A 16158-nucleotide genomic window follows, 5' to 3' on the forward strand; every position below is an offset into this window, starting at 1 on the left:
AAGTGATGTTTGTGTGACTGAAGGAAATACTTTTGTGGAGGGGGCCTGGTGTTTGTGGGGGGGCAGTGCTTTTGAGGACGGTGGGTATGTCTTAAATGGCACACACTTATACTATACTGTACTTTATAGTGCTCTACATTTGACCAGAGCCCTATGGGTGTTTATATAGGAAATAGGATGCCATTTGTGACGCAGCCTGAATCATACCAGTCTACCTTTGACAATTTGGAAAGATGAGAAGCAACCTAACTGTCTGTAGTTTCTGTCTGAAATCTAGACTCTTGTCACTGCTGAATCAGTGAGGAATAACCTTAGATGAGGTTCATTTTACCTAGCCACAGCGATCAGGCTGGTTCCAACTGGCTAAATGTTACCTGCTAATTTATCAAATCTGATTGACTACAACCATAATAACATAATACAAAGTTATTACAGGGTTTTTATGGTCATTAAAAGTAATGGATTTTATAATGGTGTTTCCTAAGCCTGGAGAGGTCATGGAAATGTATTTAATAATTTGATAATAAAATGTATTTAGGCACAGTTTTTACATATTTTATCAATCCCCCCCAAAATCTGCATATTGCCAAGATTGGAATGACGCATTAGCGCGTCTGTGTTTGTAAATTCGAACCGAATGTGAATCAAAATAATTTTGTGAATCGCGAACAGTGATTTTAGGAAAAAAAGATTACATGTAGCCTTTCTTTTGGATTATTTGGCTTCAAAACTAGTTTTGTAGATACTTCCAGTTGATTTGGGCATCCAGTGTATAGGACATTGCAACTCAATAGATGCTTGGCAGCAGGGACGGACTGGGACCAGAAATCGTCCCTGGCATTTGTAACACATCGGCAATTCTTTTTCCATTAGGCCCCCAAACCGGCCCGTTTTCTTCCCTTGAGGCCCCCATTATTAGTCCAGATAATTATAATTTTTTGCAAAAAAACAACTAGTTAGGCAGGCCAACTAGGCTAAAAGTGGACCAGCCCATCTAGCAGAGAACTAGTCAGCCTGCAAGTAAACACTTCTAAAGCAGCTAAGATAAATATGACTACAAAAGGAACTTTCCTGAAGAAAAGTTGTGGAGTTGCATCTGCTGAATAAAAAACTTTGTAGCCTACCATAGCCATTTGCTCTTTGATATATTAAATCAGTGAATTATTTCCAAAGACATAAAACATATTTTATATGTTATACATCAAGGGTGGTCAACCATCCTCCAGGAGAGCTAGTGGATGTGCAGGATTTTATTACAGTCCCCATTTAACAAACCACGTTTTGGAAATGATCTGCTCAGCCGAGCCTTGATAAACTGGCTCTGATGTGTTTGAACAGGGCTTGATCAAATGCCTGCACACCCAGTATCTCTACAAACTGAGGGTTGACATGTGTTTTTTGTAATTGCCTATCTGGTATTTTACCTTGGGGGGGTTAAGTGCTTGCACAACTACAGGAGATTGTAAATGGGATCAGAGAGCAGCCTGCCAGTGTCAATACCACATTACACGTACTTTTTTTATACATTATGTACGTAGAGACACCGCTAATGGGTGGTAATGGACGTTTGGTTTAAAAGTCATGGAAAAGACATGAAATTCCAATAATGACCGGAACGGAGCAAATGGAAAGGCATCGAACATGTAAACAATGTATTTGGTGCCATTCCACAGATTCCGCTCCAGCCATTACCACGAGCCTGTCACCCCACTTGAGGTTCCTCCGGGGTAGGAACCCTGTTATTACTATACCATAAATCAATCAGGGATCTTGTTTTTAGCAGGGGCTGGGTTGGCACCTTCCTGTAATAAAGATGGAATACTACTACCCTGTCTGTTGGTGAACTGTGACCTTTGAACTGAGACAGATGAATAAACCCATGACCTGAGAGGCTGAGCTCTCTCAGTGCTGGTGGTAAGGTGGAGGCCAAGTGTCTAGGGCTTGTTAGGGGGGTAGGGGATAGGTTTTGTTTCTGGACAGGGCCTGTCAGCGTGTTGGGCTGAAATAACATTACTCTGGAGCCCTGAGAGTGGCATTTTGAGGGCAGCACCAGTCCACTTACCAGCTTCTAGTCCAGTAGGAAATCTGTTTCCAAGGTGATATGGTTATGCTTGTTTATTTTCTTTTTTTTAATGATGTGTTGATTTGCACTAATGGTTGTAGAATTTGCACTAATGGTTGTAGAATTTGCACTAATGGTTGTAGAATGGTTCTGAGTATGATGCCTGTCAACCCAGTAAAAGACGCACACATTTACTAGAGCTATGAACCCAATGAGGTATGATTTCTAGTCCCTGAGCAGATTAAATGGCATCTGTATTGAGGTCACTTGAAGACTTAGGAAAACTCCTCAGATTGAAGTGTTTCTCTGTAAGGAAAGTAAGTAATAATAAACTGCAGTTAGTGAACTAATTTCCTGTGTTTTTAAATGAGGTGTGTTGTTTAAATTGGGTGCCCAAGAACAGGCCTTTAAACTAATAAAGGGCTAAAAGAATAACAGCAACAGGTCTCTATTTCGCAGCAGGGCTATTTTGGATGGGAGGAGGAAGGTGATGAGCACTTATTTATGTGATACAGATGGTGGCAAAAAATACAGCCCTGTTTGGTGGGTTGGTTGGGTGGTTGGTATACCCAGACTAAAGAGGACATGTTTAGATGAGTGAGGCACTCTCAGTCAGGCAGCCCAAACCCAGACCAAATAACAGGGTGCCCCCACCTTTTACCCCACTGCAGTTAGTCAGCAGCTTTCTGTGTTTTCCGACCACAGTTTACATGTGGCTGGGTCATTTTTCATCTCCAAAGCCTGCGTAGCGACCATTTATATACTTTACTCCTCAGCCTGTTTATCAATGGGGTTCAGCTGCACCCATAATTCCCCCCAATTTCCCCAGAGAAAAATGGCAAAAACATGATCACACGATCGCCAGTTGCATCATTTGTGGTGCATATCGTTTAGATTTCCCAACATGCCTTGGCCCATCAGGGGAAACTCTACCCTACCACACGACACACAGACCTCCCATCTTCCCTCTATCCCCCCAAACTCCTCCTCACCCCCTCATCACGTGTAAACAAACAATTCCTATGAAGAAACAGAAGAGCTTTTCAGGCTTGTTATTTTTACTGGTCTCTCTATGGAGTGTTGCCACCACGTAGTGAGAAAAAGTTTACTCAAACTTCCAGTGTGTGGCTGGAGACTATAATTAGGAGGGGGTTCCTTCTTTCTTTGGACGTGTGGTGTACATGCACACTCACTCTCACTCTCTCTCGCATTCGCTCTCACTCTCTCTGATGCTGTCCAGATACAAGTAGATACAGGGTTGTTCCACCTCAAAAAGCACAAGAAAGAGGATTTTGACACCCACCATCTCAGGTTGTTCTGAAATCGTTTCTGTTGTTAGAAAGATTAGCATTCCTGAAACATTATTTTGTTGAAATGTAATTTTTAATTAAGCTAATTGATTGCACCCAAATTGGCCATTGTAATATATAGGGTTCATATAATATTCAATACATACAGTACCTAACATCAGATTTGGACCAGACTTTTTTTCTAACAATGAGTTATACATGAGGAATCCAAAGGAATGGTCAAAAATCACCCACGGACCTCCCAGAACCCTCGCTAAAGTAGTATGGTACTGCGGAATGGAGTTTTTTCTTCTTCATCCTATGTAATGTATTTTTGTATTTGTATTTATTGAGGATCCCCATTTTCAGTGAATTTGGTGATGTTTTGTTCCTCTGTTCAGATAAATCAGTCATTAACGTTGTTAAGTTTGTGTCCCATCCTACATCCTGATATTACCAAAAAATAAACCTAAGAACTTCAATGACGGGAAAAGAACATCACCAAATTCACTGAGAATACATTACATAGGATGAAGAAACAATTATCTGAGCCGCAGCTCCATGCTACCTGTCAAACAGAGAACTGATGCTATATACTCATTGTTGGGGTGGGATTTTGACCAATTCTTTGTATTCCTTATGTCTTACTCATTGTTAGGAAAAAGTTTGGTCCAAATCTAATATAATTTTTTAATTAGGGTGAACTATCCCTTTACAAAATGGGGGGGGAACAATACTCTGAGCTGCTCCTTAGTACTTGTAATTATTGAATATTATATGAATCCTATAAATTAAAATGGCCAATTTGGGTGCAATAAATCAGCTTAAATTCACAGAGATTAAATTATATTTAAGCATTCCAGAAATGTTAATTTGTTTATCTTATGTTCCTAACAACAGAAAATATTTCAGAGCAATCTGAGATTGTGGGTGTCAGAAATGACATGGAACAACCCTGCAGTGGATTTTGTTGTTTCCTTTCTCTTAGACCAGAAGGGAATTTTGTGTATTCACTCTTCTTGCATACAGTCATATCTTTGTTGTGCACATTGTCTATTGGGAATAGATGATTGTGGTGATTCATTGTCTGTCTGCCACTCTAAAATGTCCTCTAAAATGTGATCATTTGCAGGATACTGAGGAATTGTCTATATAACCTGATAGAGATATTGTTGAAGTGGCAGGAAACACAAAGGTCCAGGGTACTACCATTACAAGTCACATACCCTGTGAGACCGGAAAGTCCATGTCCATGCCATCATAGGCATCTCCTCTGCATCCCTAGATCCTGGAGGCCTGACTGCTAGCCTGGGGGAGGGGTTGGAAGCTAGCCGCCCCTCCAGGCCCGCTGTTCCAGAACACTGCGTACTCCTGATGACTTTCTCCAGCGTGTGAAAGAGCCCTCCAAACTGCTGAGTCAGTCAAGGTAACCAGACCGCGATTAGCATCATTTGCCAGCAAGCAAGAGGAGGAGGAGGAGGTAGAAAATTAGGAGTATCACCCCCCCCCCCCACACACCCCCAGATATTTAGGGAGTCCAGTTCTAGGGAGAAGAAGACATTCATCATAGTGATGTCTCTTACCAAGTCAGACTGTCCCACATCTGTTTGTTGTTGACTGATGACGTGTGTTGGGGGAGAGGGGTGTTTTATGCTGTAAAACAAGGCATCACGCACTCACAAACACACACACACAATAACACTATATTGTTGTCCGTGTGTATGCATTTGCATTGCGGATGTTGGTATGCGAATGAGTGTGGGTTTGATTGAGCATATGTGGTGCAGGTGCAGTGCACTTGTCCCTAGCCAGAGGACTTAGCAGCGCACACACACCTGCAGGTTCCCCACCCACCTCTAACTTCTGCCCCCAGGTCACCCCAATGCCCCTTCCACCCCACCTTGACCTGGCCTCCCCTCCTCTACCCTCCTATCCTCTGGCAGTCAGCTATGGAGCCACAAAAAAAAGATTTGTAGAGCCACAAATCACTGCAGGAGACCATGGCCTGTTTTTATACAGCTGTGTGAAACTAAAACACTGTAGGCTACTGCCTCAACATCAAGGACAGGCTACAGCCCTCAAACTATCTGTCTAACCTTTAAACAAATAAAAGAGTGTATATTCTTTTAAAAATAAACCACTAGGTGACAGCCTTGAGTAAAGGATACACCAACCAACAAGTCCTGCTGTATCGTGCCTCGCCCTGGATGGTGGATAGTCTAGATGAGTTGCTTTTGAAAAAAGGCAGATGACCATTGAACACACGCCATGCTGTTAAAGATACACGACTGGACGTGGAGCGGGTCAGTGACCTGGAAGTACAAGAGGGCACTGACCGCCCTGTCACCAAACTCACCCTCCATACTGCCACAGAACCCCCCTTCCCTCAGTGCCTTTTATTCTTATTAAGGCCTAGTGTGCATCCCAAATGGCACCCTATTTCCTTTATAGTGTACTAAATAATCAGTTTGTTAACCTGGTTCAACCTCAATAATATGTAATTACACAAATATTAAAAAGCAAATCACTGCCATTATACAACTGTGGCCCCTGAATGAGACTGTGGAAAGAGCCTTCAATGGCTCCTTTTCTCACCCTAGTAAAGACTGCAGTCATGACTGTTTGTCCATTTGCATGTAGTGTGTTAATAGGGTCATCACTTTATTTGACAGGTTTCTACAGAGAAAGTGTAATATACAGAGCAACTGGGAGAAGAACCAGAGTGAAGTGGAGGGTGAGCTCAGCTAGGGAGGGGGTTGGAGAGAGAGAGATAAGGATAGGGGGGAGATAAGGGAGAGAGTGATGTAGAAAGAGAGAGAAAGAGACGGGAGCGAGAGCAATGAAGAGAGAGAAGGACTCAGAAAGAGGAAAAAGTGGGTAAACTTTCAGTTTGCTCCATGCTTCTCAGCTCCTGGTTCGTTAACAAGGCAAACCGGGCTCACAATGGCCCAGCCCTTGTATAATGACTCTGAGGTGCCAAGTGGGCAACCAGGACGGCGGTGACACCATCCATAACACATTTCCTTTTCCAGTCCGTCAGGGGACTCAAGAGGAGAAGTGCTAATGGTTTTTAACAAAGCAAATTGGAATGTATACTATAGGCAGAGTCGTATTTCATTCAGGGCTTCTTATGTGTGGAATAAGTATATGTTTTCTTCAAATCAGGAAGCCTCTTCAGTCCTTATGCTTTATATCAAGATGGCAATGCACCATGTTTGTTCAAACAGTTGGCGTGTGAGTTTGGTATGCAACAGTTGCAAGACTGAATCAGTTAAATGTTTTCGAAATAGATTTCATAACAGATATTGTGAGTATTATAGTCTTCAACCTTAAGGCTTCTCTTTGTTTTGCGAAAATAGGGCCTACAGTGGAAGGATCCTCTCTGATTGAATCAATAGAATATTAGAATATAATCTATTAGAATAAAGTGGAATCAATTAATTTGATAGAATCAAATGAATCTATTAGAGTTCAGGCAAGAGTACTTAAATTGCTCCTAACTTCAACTCCTGTCTGAACCATATGTACCTCCATCCCTGCCTACACGGTGTTTGCAGCCCTCACACTCATCTCACTCTGAGGACATATTACATCTTTCAGGATGAGATGCTCTGCCTCTTGTCTCTCCAGGAACTGGAGTGTTGCTTGTGAGGGTCGTTGGGTTTGAATTTCGGCGATGCGCCTGAGTGCGCGTGGGGAGGGTGTGATTGGGGTGTGAGGGTGTGTGTGTGGAGAGGGGATTTGGGGGCGGGGGGGGGGGCTCTCACGGCTGCCTTGATCACTGGAATGTGTTATCCATGGGGGTCTACGTTAGCAGGGGCCAGGAAATACGCATGGTGCTGAAATGTTGTTTTCTCTGCCTGCCTGGGACCTTGGAGACAGTCACCCCTATTGGGGCGGATAGAGGAATCTGTGCCGGCTGATTGGTGTTGGGTGTTGAGGAGCTATAGGTACAGGTAGGCCCTGGCTGCAGACACACCTGTCTGTTGGTGTACAGGTGAGCTTGTTGAATGCCCCCCTCCCTCAGTTGCTCCTCAACTCAGGTACAGCCTTATCCCAGGCTGATCCAACTGTAACACTGGCTGCCAATGACTGGATGGAGCTCAGCTCATACGCAATGAACCCAGCAAAGACAGTTGTGTCATTTACTGTTGTAATCCATGGTGAATGTTAGATCAAACCTCCATTAAACTGGTGAGGGGCTATGTACTGTACTGTATATGCACATTGCCTGGACATGATGGTGATTGTCAGCATGATGATAAAGTACCGTGGGCTTTCAGTATCAAACATCTTGTTGTAGCTATACGAGCCAGAAAATAAAACAACGTGCTCTGAGGTTTACTGTACTGTAGCTTGTAACTGAACTTGTTGCGATTTAGATTGCTGAATCTGTGGATTATGAGTGGTTCTGAACCACAGGCCTTCAGTGCAGTTTCTCTGTGGACAAAAGGTTTGATGTGGCAATGTAGCAAGTTTATCAAACAGCCTTTGGAAAGGAGGGAATATTTCTCTCTTCCAGCCCCTCTCCCTCCATTCACTTACTCTATCTGGAATTCGATCTGTCTAATAAACATATTTGGATGGGGCTGATAAGGAAAACCACAGCGCTGTATTTTCCTCTCTAGAGACAGAAGGAAAAGTAGCTACTTCAGGCACTGTAAATGGCTTGTGTAAAATCAAGTGTTATGGGCAGGTTAACAAGTTTACTTTTACAACTGATTTCAAGCTACTGCCAGAAATTCTGTTTATTTTTGCTCTTTTCAATTTTACTGTTATTATTATTTTTTGCCATGCTACCCCTTTTTGCTATTAAAGGGTAAACCACAAAGAAGCAGCGAGGCCTAGCCTGCAGTGCTGCTGGAGGTGGTTGGAAATGGGTTGTACATTGGATGTGAACAGTAGCTACCCTCCTGGTACAAACTCACCGTGGTTAATGACATCTTTCATCTGTGCTGTGTGTGAATATTTGTTATGTGTATCGGGGTTGATTGGGTTAAATTTGTGGATGTGTGTGGATTGTTTGAGGCAAATTGTTTGTTGGCGTGTGTGTTTGTGCTTGCGTACATGGGTGCATCAGTTTGTGTATGTGTGTGTGTGTGCGGTGCATGCGTTTGTGTGTTTGTGTTTTATGAGATTGAGAGAGATTAACATATCTTTGCGGTTATGTGTCGGGTTTTCCAAAACTTGTGCTTGATACTTTTTTCTTGCCCACACTGAAATGTGCTTCTCTTTTCTCTCTTGATGACTATCTAGTTTCACCTCTGAAGGTAATATAGTGAATCAGCACAGACAGTGATACATCAAACCCCATTCTAGTTCAGGTGGTACCTTTGTTGCTCTGGGATTTTGTGGATGTTTCTGTTGGTTGGATCATCCATTCAGGATAAATCCTATAAAAAGGTGTTGGATCAGAATAAAAATGTACAGTAACTACAACGTAATTACTCTGCAGAGTTCAGTAATACTGTCCTACCTTGAATTAGGTATTTCATCCAAACCTGAGACCATGTGAACCCAAGCTTCCACAAACCAAACCTACAATACAGTACATAGTGTAGTGAAGGTGATTTGGAAACACGCTCTCATGAAGACGTAGCCCTGTCTGAGACTTAAAACCCCAAACGTGTCCCTTAGACACATGGCCGACTCTCCCAAGTTACAATACGAGACCTTGGGACTATACAGTTCTATTTGCACAAAGCATAGTTCTGAGATATTGAGCATCAAAGTTTTCACATCCCAGGTTGTGATCGCAGAACTGTTTTGTAGTGAATTCTTCTTTCATAACCCAGGGTCCTCACCTTAAAAGAAAATCCTAAGTGTCACGCCCTGACCGTAGATTGCTTTGTATGTTTCTATTTTTAGTTTGGTCAGGGTGTGATGTGGGTGGGTATTCTATGTTTTGTTCTATGTTTGTATTTCTATGTGTTTGGCCTGGTATGGTTCCCAATCAGAGGCAGCTGTCCATCGTTGTCTCTGATTGAGAACCATACTTAGGCAGCCTGGTTTCGCCCTTGAGTTGTGGGTAGTTGTTTTCTGTCTCTGTACCAGACAGGACTGTTTCGTTTGTTCCGTGTTGTTCTTTTTGTTCTAGTGCTCAGGGTAATTAAAAGATCATGAACACGTACCACGCTACACCTTGGTCCTCTCCTTCTTCCACCTACGACGATCATTACACTAAGACATTTTTAAATCAGTTTTTTGGGGGGTGCAATCGCAGATCGAATTGTCAATCTGGGTTCAGCCATAAGGCCATATGGCACACAATGTTAAAATAATTTCAATAGAAACGTACAGACATTTAATAATTTAATAATGATTTCTAATCACATAATCAAATATATTAATTTATGTTCATCACACATTTGTTAAAGCGATACACTAAAATGATACACTACAGTGTATTCAGAAAGTATTCAGACCCCTTGACTTTTTCCACATTTTATTACATTACATGGATAAAAAATAAATAATAATCCTCATCAATCTACACACAATACCCCATAATGACAAAGCAAAAACATGTATTAAAAATAAAAAACAGAAATACCTTATTTATATAGTATTTAGACCCTTTGCTATGAGACTCGAAATTGAACAGGTGGATCCTGTTTCCATTGATTATCCTTGAGATGTTTCTACAACTTGATTGGAGTCCACCTGTGGTAGATTCAATTGATTGGACATGATTTGGAAAGGCACACACCTATCTATGCTCTGACATGCTCTGACAGTGCATGTCAGAGCAAAAACCAAGCCTTGAGGTTGAAGGAATTGTCCGTAGAGCTCAGAGACAGGATTGTGTCGATGCACATATCTGGGGAAAGGTACAACCATCTGTGCAGCACTCCACCAATCAGGCCTTTATGGTGGAGTGGCCAGACTGAAGCCACTCCTCAGTAAAAGGCACGTGTGACTCCCTGCTTGGAGTTTGCCAAAAGGCACCTAAAGGACTCTCAAACCATGAAAAACAAAATTCTCTGAACTCTTTGGCCTGAATGCCAAGCGTCACATCTTGAGGAAACCTGGCACCATCCCTACGGTGAAGCATGGTAGTGGCAGAATCATGCTGTGGGGATGTTTTTCAGCGGCAAGTACTGGGAAACTAGTCAGGATAGAGGGAAAGATGAACGGAGCAAAGTACAGAGAGATTCTTGATGAAAAACTGCTCCAGAGCATTCAGGACCTCAGACTAGTCAACGAGTGGCTTCGGGACAAGTCTCTGAATGTCTCTGAATGTCCTTAAGTGGCCCGGACTTGAACCCGATCTAACATCCCTGGAGAGACCTGAAAATAGCTGTGCAGCGATGCTCCCCATCCAACCTGACAGAGCTTGAGAGGACCTGAAGAGAAGAATGGGAGAAACTCCCCAAATACAGGTGTGCCAAGCTTGTAGCGTCATACCCAAGAATATTTGAGGCTGTAATTGCTGCCAAAGGTGCTTCATCAAAGTACTGAGTAAAGGTGAAAGAAAATGTAACCACCTGTTTTTGCTTTTTTACATTATGTGATATTGTGTGTAGATTGATGAGAACAAAAAAACTATTTCATCCATCTGAGAATAAGGCTGCAATGTAACAAAATGTGGAAAAAATCAAGGGGTCTGAATACTTTCAGAATGCACCTTATATGCTATGGATAACTAGCAACATTGCTAAAGCTTAGCTCTGGATAAGTAAACAGATATATCTTTCTGGTCTCTGACACCCAAAGTCAATAAAATACTTGCTATTAATCAATAAAATGTAGTAAGATTGTAATGTTTGTGAAATACCCCCTTCCAAGTAGGTTTCCGTATTGCTGTAGAACAAGACAAAAACAACAATGCCTCTCCTAAGGGAATAAAACATGCTCTAAGGAACCTGTATTGATTTATTTTTACCATAAAGAGTTGACGTTATAGCTAATCTTCTGAAAAAGTGGTGAAACAAATGTAATGAATTGAAAAAGAGGACCAGAACCTATGATATGAATAATCACTGACTTGGGACTATAGAGTTCTAACTGCAAAATGTATCGTTTTGAGATAATGAGCATGTTTCATATCCCAGATCTCAGAACTGCTTTGTGATGTCTTCCTCTTTCATGACTCAATAAGTATATCACCTTACATACAATTATTTGTGATCGACAAACCAGCATTGTGTGATTGGATTGCAGATAGAACCTTATAGCACCAAGTTCAAAGGTGTTTGCGCAAATAGAACTTTCAGATATTTCATTTTTTTCATCCTTCTGTAATATTTAAAGGGACCAAATATGAAAAGGAACAACTAAAGAGTAACTCTATGGTCCCTATTTCCAAATTAGGAAGTTACATATTTCTTACGCACACCTTTCCTATGCACTTCTCAGTAGTTGTTATTCAGACTTACCTTATGAAGGTGCATAGCAGGCTTTGCAGGCATGGTTCCCTTGTGTGCGCTGCATAAATGTAATTCAACAGCTGAAAAACGTTCCTCTTGCTAACCAACAGATTTTCTTGTGGAGTTTTCATTCATTAGGGTTTCGAGTACGTTTATCTTAAGCCATCCCTTTAAATACGGTGTACCCTGTAGTTAGAATTTTGTCGACAGACTCACTAGAATACATCAAGAGAACAGGTTCAGAATATTATGAATCAATGAAAGAAAGCCATCTAAATATATGCATATTAATCTCTGTTTCAGCACCAATTGGTAGATCTTTTATTATATAGGGGAAGAAAAATATTTATGAATCATAAAAAAACAGGTTTGGCTTTTTGCACAAAAGAAAGAAAACCGGTTTGATTCATTCTGAATATTCCGACATTCCGTTCTTCCACCCAGGTTAGTTTACATATAATTATAATAGGGATAATAGTGTACAATAGTAGGCTGTCCTCTCATCTATTGCCTGCACTAACCATGGAACAAGTATTGCACCATGTATCGGATTCAAACTCTTAGGCTTGGTCTACACTCCACTTCATAACGATTTATTTAGCCTTCATGTCTTTTTAAATATTATCAACTGTTACTAATGATCCTCAGAAACAACCACATGGCCGTGACAGCGTTTACAGAGGAAGCAAATGAAGGTAAACAAAACAATGTAATTCAATGGAATGATAATGTAGACTATACCAACTGAAGGGACTAACAGTACATTGGCAGTTGAATATGTGTGGTTATTAGGCCTACTGACAGTCGGTACTGATAGTGGCTAATATTTAACATGATAGAAATAAGAGAGAGAGAAAGTTGGGGGTAGCCTATAATTAAGACTTTCGAGAGTGCCCATCCCTGCAAGTTAAAAGGCCGTAGAATTTAAATTCTGCATAAATGCACAGCATTTCATAAACTTTACTGTGGAAAACAGGGACTGGTTTCACATTTGTCTCCAGCGATTCTAAGGTCAAATATATCTAAAACAAGTAGCATTTATATTTAGGCTACAATTCCCTTATCCAAACGGATTACACATTTATCTAACTCTTATTAATAGCGCTTGTCTATTTGTAAATTACAGTGCATGGAGAATGGTGTTATTTCTATTAGAAAAAATAAAGTAGGCCTAGATGTTTTTCCTCTTGGAGCCAGTAGATTTGCTAGACGTTATTCTAGGTTTCCTCACGCATAAAGGAGGTGGAATTATTAGGAAATTAAGTCAAAGTCATAATATTCCGCTTCTGTAGACACACCTCCGCCACACCTTCATTTATTTGAGCTCCACCCAAAACAAGCAGCATGTGAATAGTACAATATTCTCATGCTTAAGTTCAAGTTTACGCTCTCTTAACTCGGGTCGGAATCGGGGCCTTAGTGAATATGTCATTTAGAAAAAAATGTCAGATAGAACTTTATAGTCCCAAAGCCTAGCATATTTATCCACCCAGGCTTCCTAAACCTACAAGCATGTTTATCTCTCTCTCTCCCCCCATACAGTCTGGTGTTTACAGCTCTGCTGTGTGAAGCGCTTCCCTGCAGCTCCATGCTCTCCACACATCACATGATTTGACATGGATCACAGGCCTGAGCCAGAGCTATAGAACCAGTGCCAGGAACTCAGTGGGAAACCAAGAGAGACAAAGGTTATCTAGGATCAGATCAGATAAGGATACAGTTAAGTAGAGATAAGGAAAGGTATAGATAGATTCACATTGTCATACCCATACGTCCTTGTCTGAAACCTTGGTGGCTAGGTTCAGAAGAGCGTAGCTATAGATTTATAGTGTTGGTAGAGTTGGGATACCTCTACCGCTGCTGCTCAGTTTTTATGATAGTGCCCATATTCAACTGATCTCATGTGCAGTAGCAATATTGTAGGCATAATGAGTATCGAAGCCAAAACTGCAAGGGTTAGATGAACTATCTCTGGAAAACAAATCTGAGACACTAATATTTATTCAAGAATTTCTCATTTGGAAGCACGGAAGGAAAGAGAAAAAAGCTTGTTATAAAGTTCAGGGTGCTTTGATCCACTTTTCAGATGATGTTATAGAAGGCCTGATCCGTTTCACATCAGTTGGAGATGAATTTACAGTACTTCATTCCCTTTTAGAGGGATGGCCAGTGGGCAGTCTTGGTGAGGTATTAAAGGAGAAATGTCCTCATTTAAGGAGTGTTGATCTGCCTTTATTAGACACTTAGCACCTCATCAGCCGACCTTCAGGCGGGGGTAGTTAAAACATGGAGTTTGGAGCTGCTCCAGCCACGGCAGGTGGGTGTTTTTTTCTGCTGGTAGCATAGCTACCACCCTGACACAGGACCACATGCAGCAGCCACTCCTCCCCAGTGGTGAAATACAGTGTGTGCTTCCAACAGTCATTTATCACAAATAACGTCTTTCCAAAAAATGAACGGTTTGTGTAATGAAAGTTGAAAAAACAAAACGTAGCAAAACGAGTTCAACCTGTAATAAAAAACAGACATGCCAAGCAGCATGAGGAGGCGGAGAGGCTGTTTCATTCGCTGCCAGGGTTCCCCTGAGGTGGGGGAGCTGGTTGGTGGGGAAACTTTACATTATAAGGAATTAATTAAGGTTTGAATGCAGCAAGGCAGTTAGATGCTCCTAGATGCCCCCCCCCCCCCCCCCCTATCACCCCAACACTCCACTCCGCATCAGTTTGCAACAGTTGAAATCCCCCCCACAGTTGAACCCCCCCACACCGACATCTCCATATTCACATTCTCTGAACTTATGTAGATTTTTCCATTGGTATAAAGTCAAATCTAGGACCCAGTCACCAGAGTATGTTCTCTCCCTCTAGGGGGAAGGCATTCACAGGTTCCTTGAAGTAAGAGAGCAGCGTTACCTGGAGAAAGACAGGATTGGAAAGGAGAGAGGAGGAGAGAAAGAAGTTACATGGAAGATAGTGAGTGTTATGGATAGTGAGTGCTACTCATGTGATGAGCAACCTTGCCTAAAAGCTGAAGACTTAGGTTATTCCTATAGGTTTTGTTTTAACTCCGCAGGCTAACACTGTCTTCTGGTGTGTAGATGACCCGAGTTCAAACCCAATTGGTCACATGAGAACATGGAGAGTGGAGGGACATAGATATCTAGATATGACCCATTTTTCACCCTGACTGCTGCCCCACACTGAACTTCTGTATACCAGCTCCACCTTAATTAAATTAACAATAAAATATTTATATTAAAAGAACCATTGAATTATATTGGCTCATGGAAAAGTTTTTAATAATCTGGTCTTTTTCGCAACACCTTTGTAGCAGAACATCTGATCTGACGCATATGGGTCCATGAAGTCTGTCTGATTTACCGTCCAGCTAACTGACACTAATGGAATGGAATTAATCGGTCCTGTTATTTATTGAGCATTATACATTTTACAGTTGCAAGTTTACCTCTGGCAGCCTCTTTTCTCTGTATCTGCATGAGTTGATGTAACGCTTGTTAGCTGTGTCCTCCTCCAAGCTCCACTCTGATTCTAAACTTCAGAGCTCTGGCTTGCCTCATTGGCTGGGGAAAAAATAAAAACGATAAATTAAAGTGTTTGGAAATGTTCCTTTTCAATTTCAAAGGAATCAAAGTAAAAAGTGAGAAACTATTGTCTCATACACTACCGTTCAAAAGTTTGGGGTCACATAGAAATGTCCTTGTTTTTTAAAAGAAAAGCATGTTTTTTTGTCCATTAAAATAACATCAAATTGATCAGAAATACAGTGTAGACACTGTTGTAAAACTGTTGTAAAACTGTTGTAAATGTTGTAAATGACTATTGTAGCTGTAAATGGCTGATTTTTTATGGAATATCTACATAGGCGTACAGAGGCCTATTATCAGCTACCATCACTCCTGTGTTTCAATGGCACTTACAGTTGAAATCGGAAGTTTACATACACCTTAGCCAAATACATTTAAACTCAGTTTTTCACAATTCCTGACATTTAATCCTAGTAAAAATTCCCTGTTTTAGGTCAGTTAGGATCACCACTTTATTTTATTTATTTCAGCTTCTAAAAATTCTCTGTCTTAGGTCAGTTAGGATCACCACTTTATTTTATTTATTTCAGCTTCTATTTCTTTCATCACATTCCCATTGGGTCAGAAGTTTACATACACTCAATTAGTATTTGGTAGCATTGCCTTTAAATTGTTTAACTTGGGTCAATAGTTTTGGGTAGCCTTCCACAAGCTTCCCACAATAAGTTGGGTGAATTTTTGCCCATTCCTCCTGACAGGGCTTATGTAACTGAGTCAGGTTTGTAGGCCTCCTTGCTCGCACACACTTTTTCAGTTCTGCCCACACATTTCCTATGGGATTGAGGTCAGGGCTTTGTCAGGGCCACTCCAATACCTTGATTTTGTTGTCCTTAA

Source organism: Oncorhynchus kisutch, linkage group LG2, assembly GCF_002021735.2.
Source record: "Oncorhynchus kisutch isolate 150728-3 linkage group LG2, Okis_V2, whole genome shotgun sequence".
Lineage (NCBI taxonomy): Eukaryota > Metazoa > Chordata > Actinopteri > Salmoniformes > Salmonidae > Oncorhynchus > Oncorhynchus kisutch.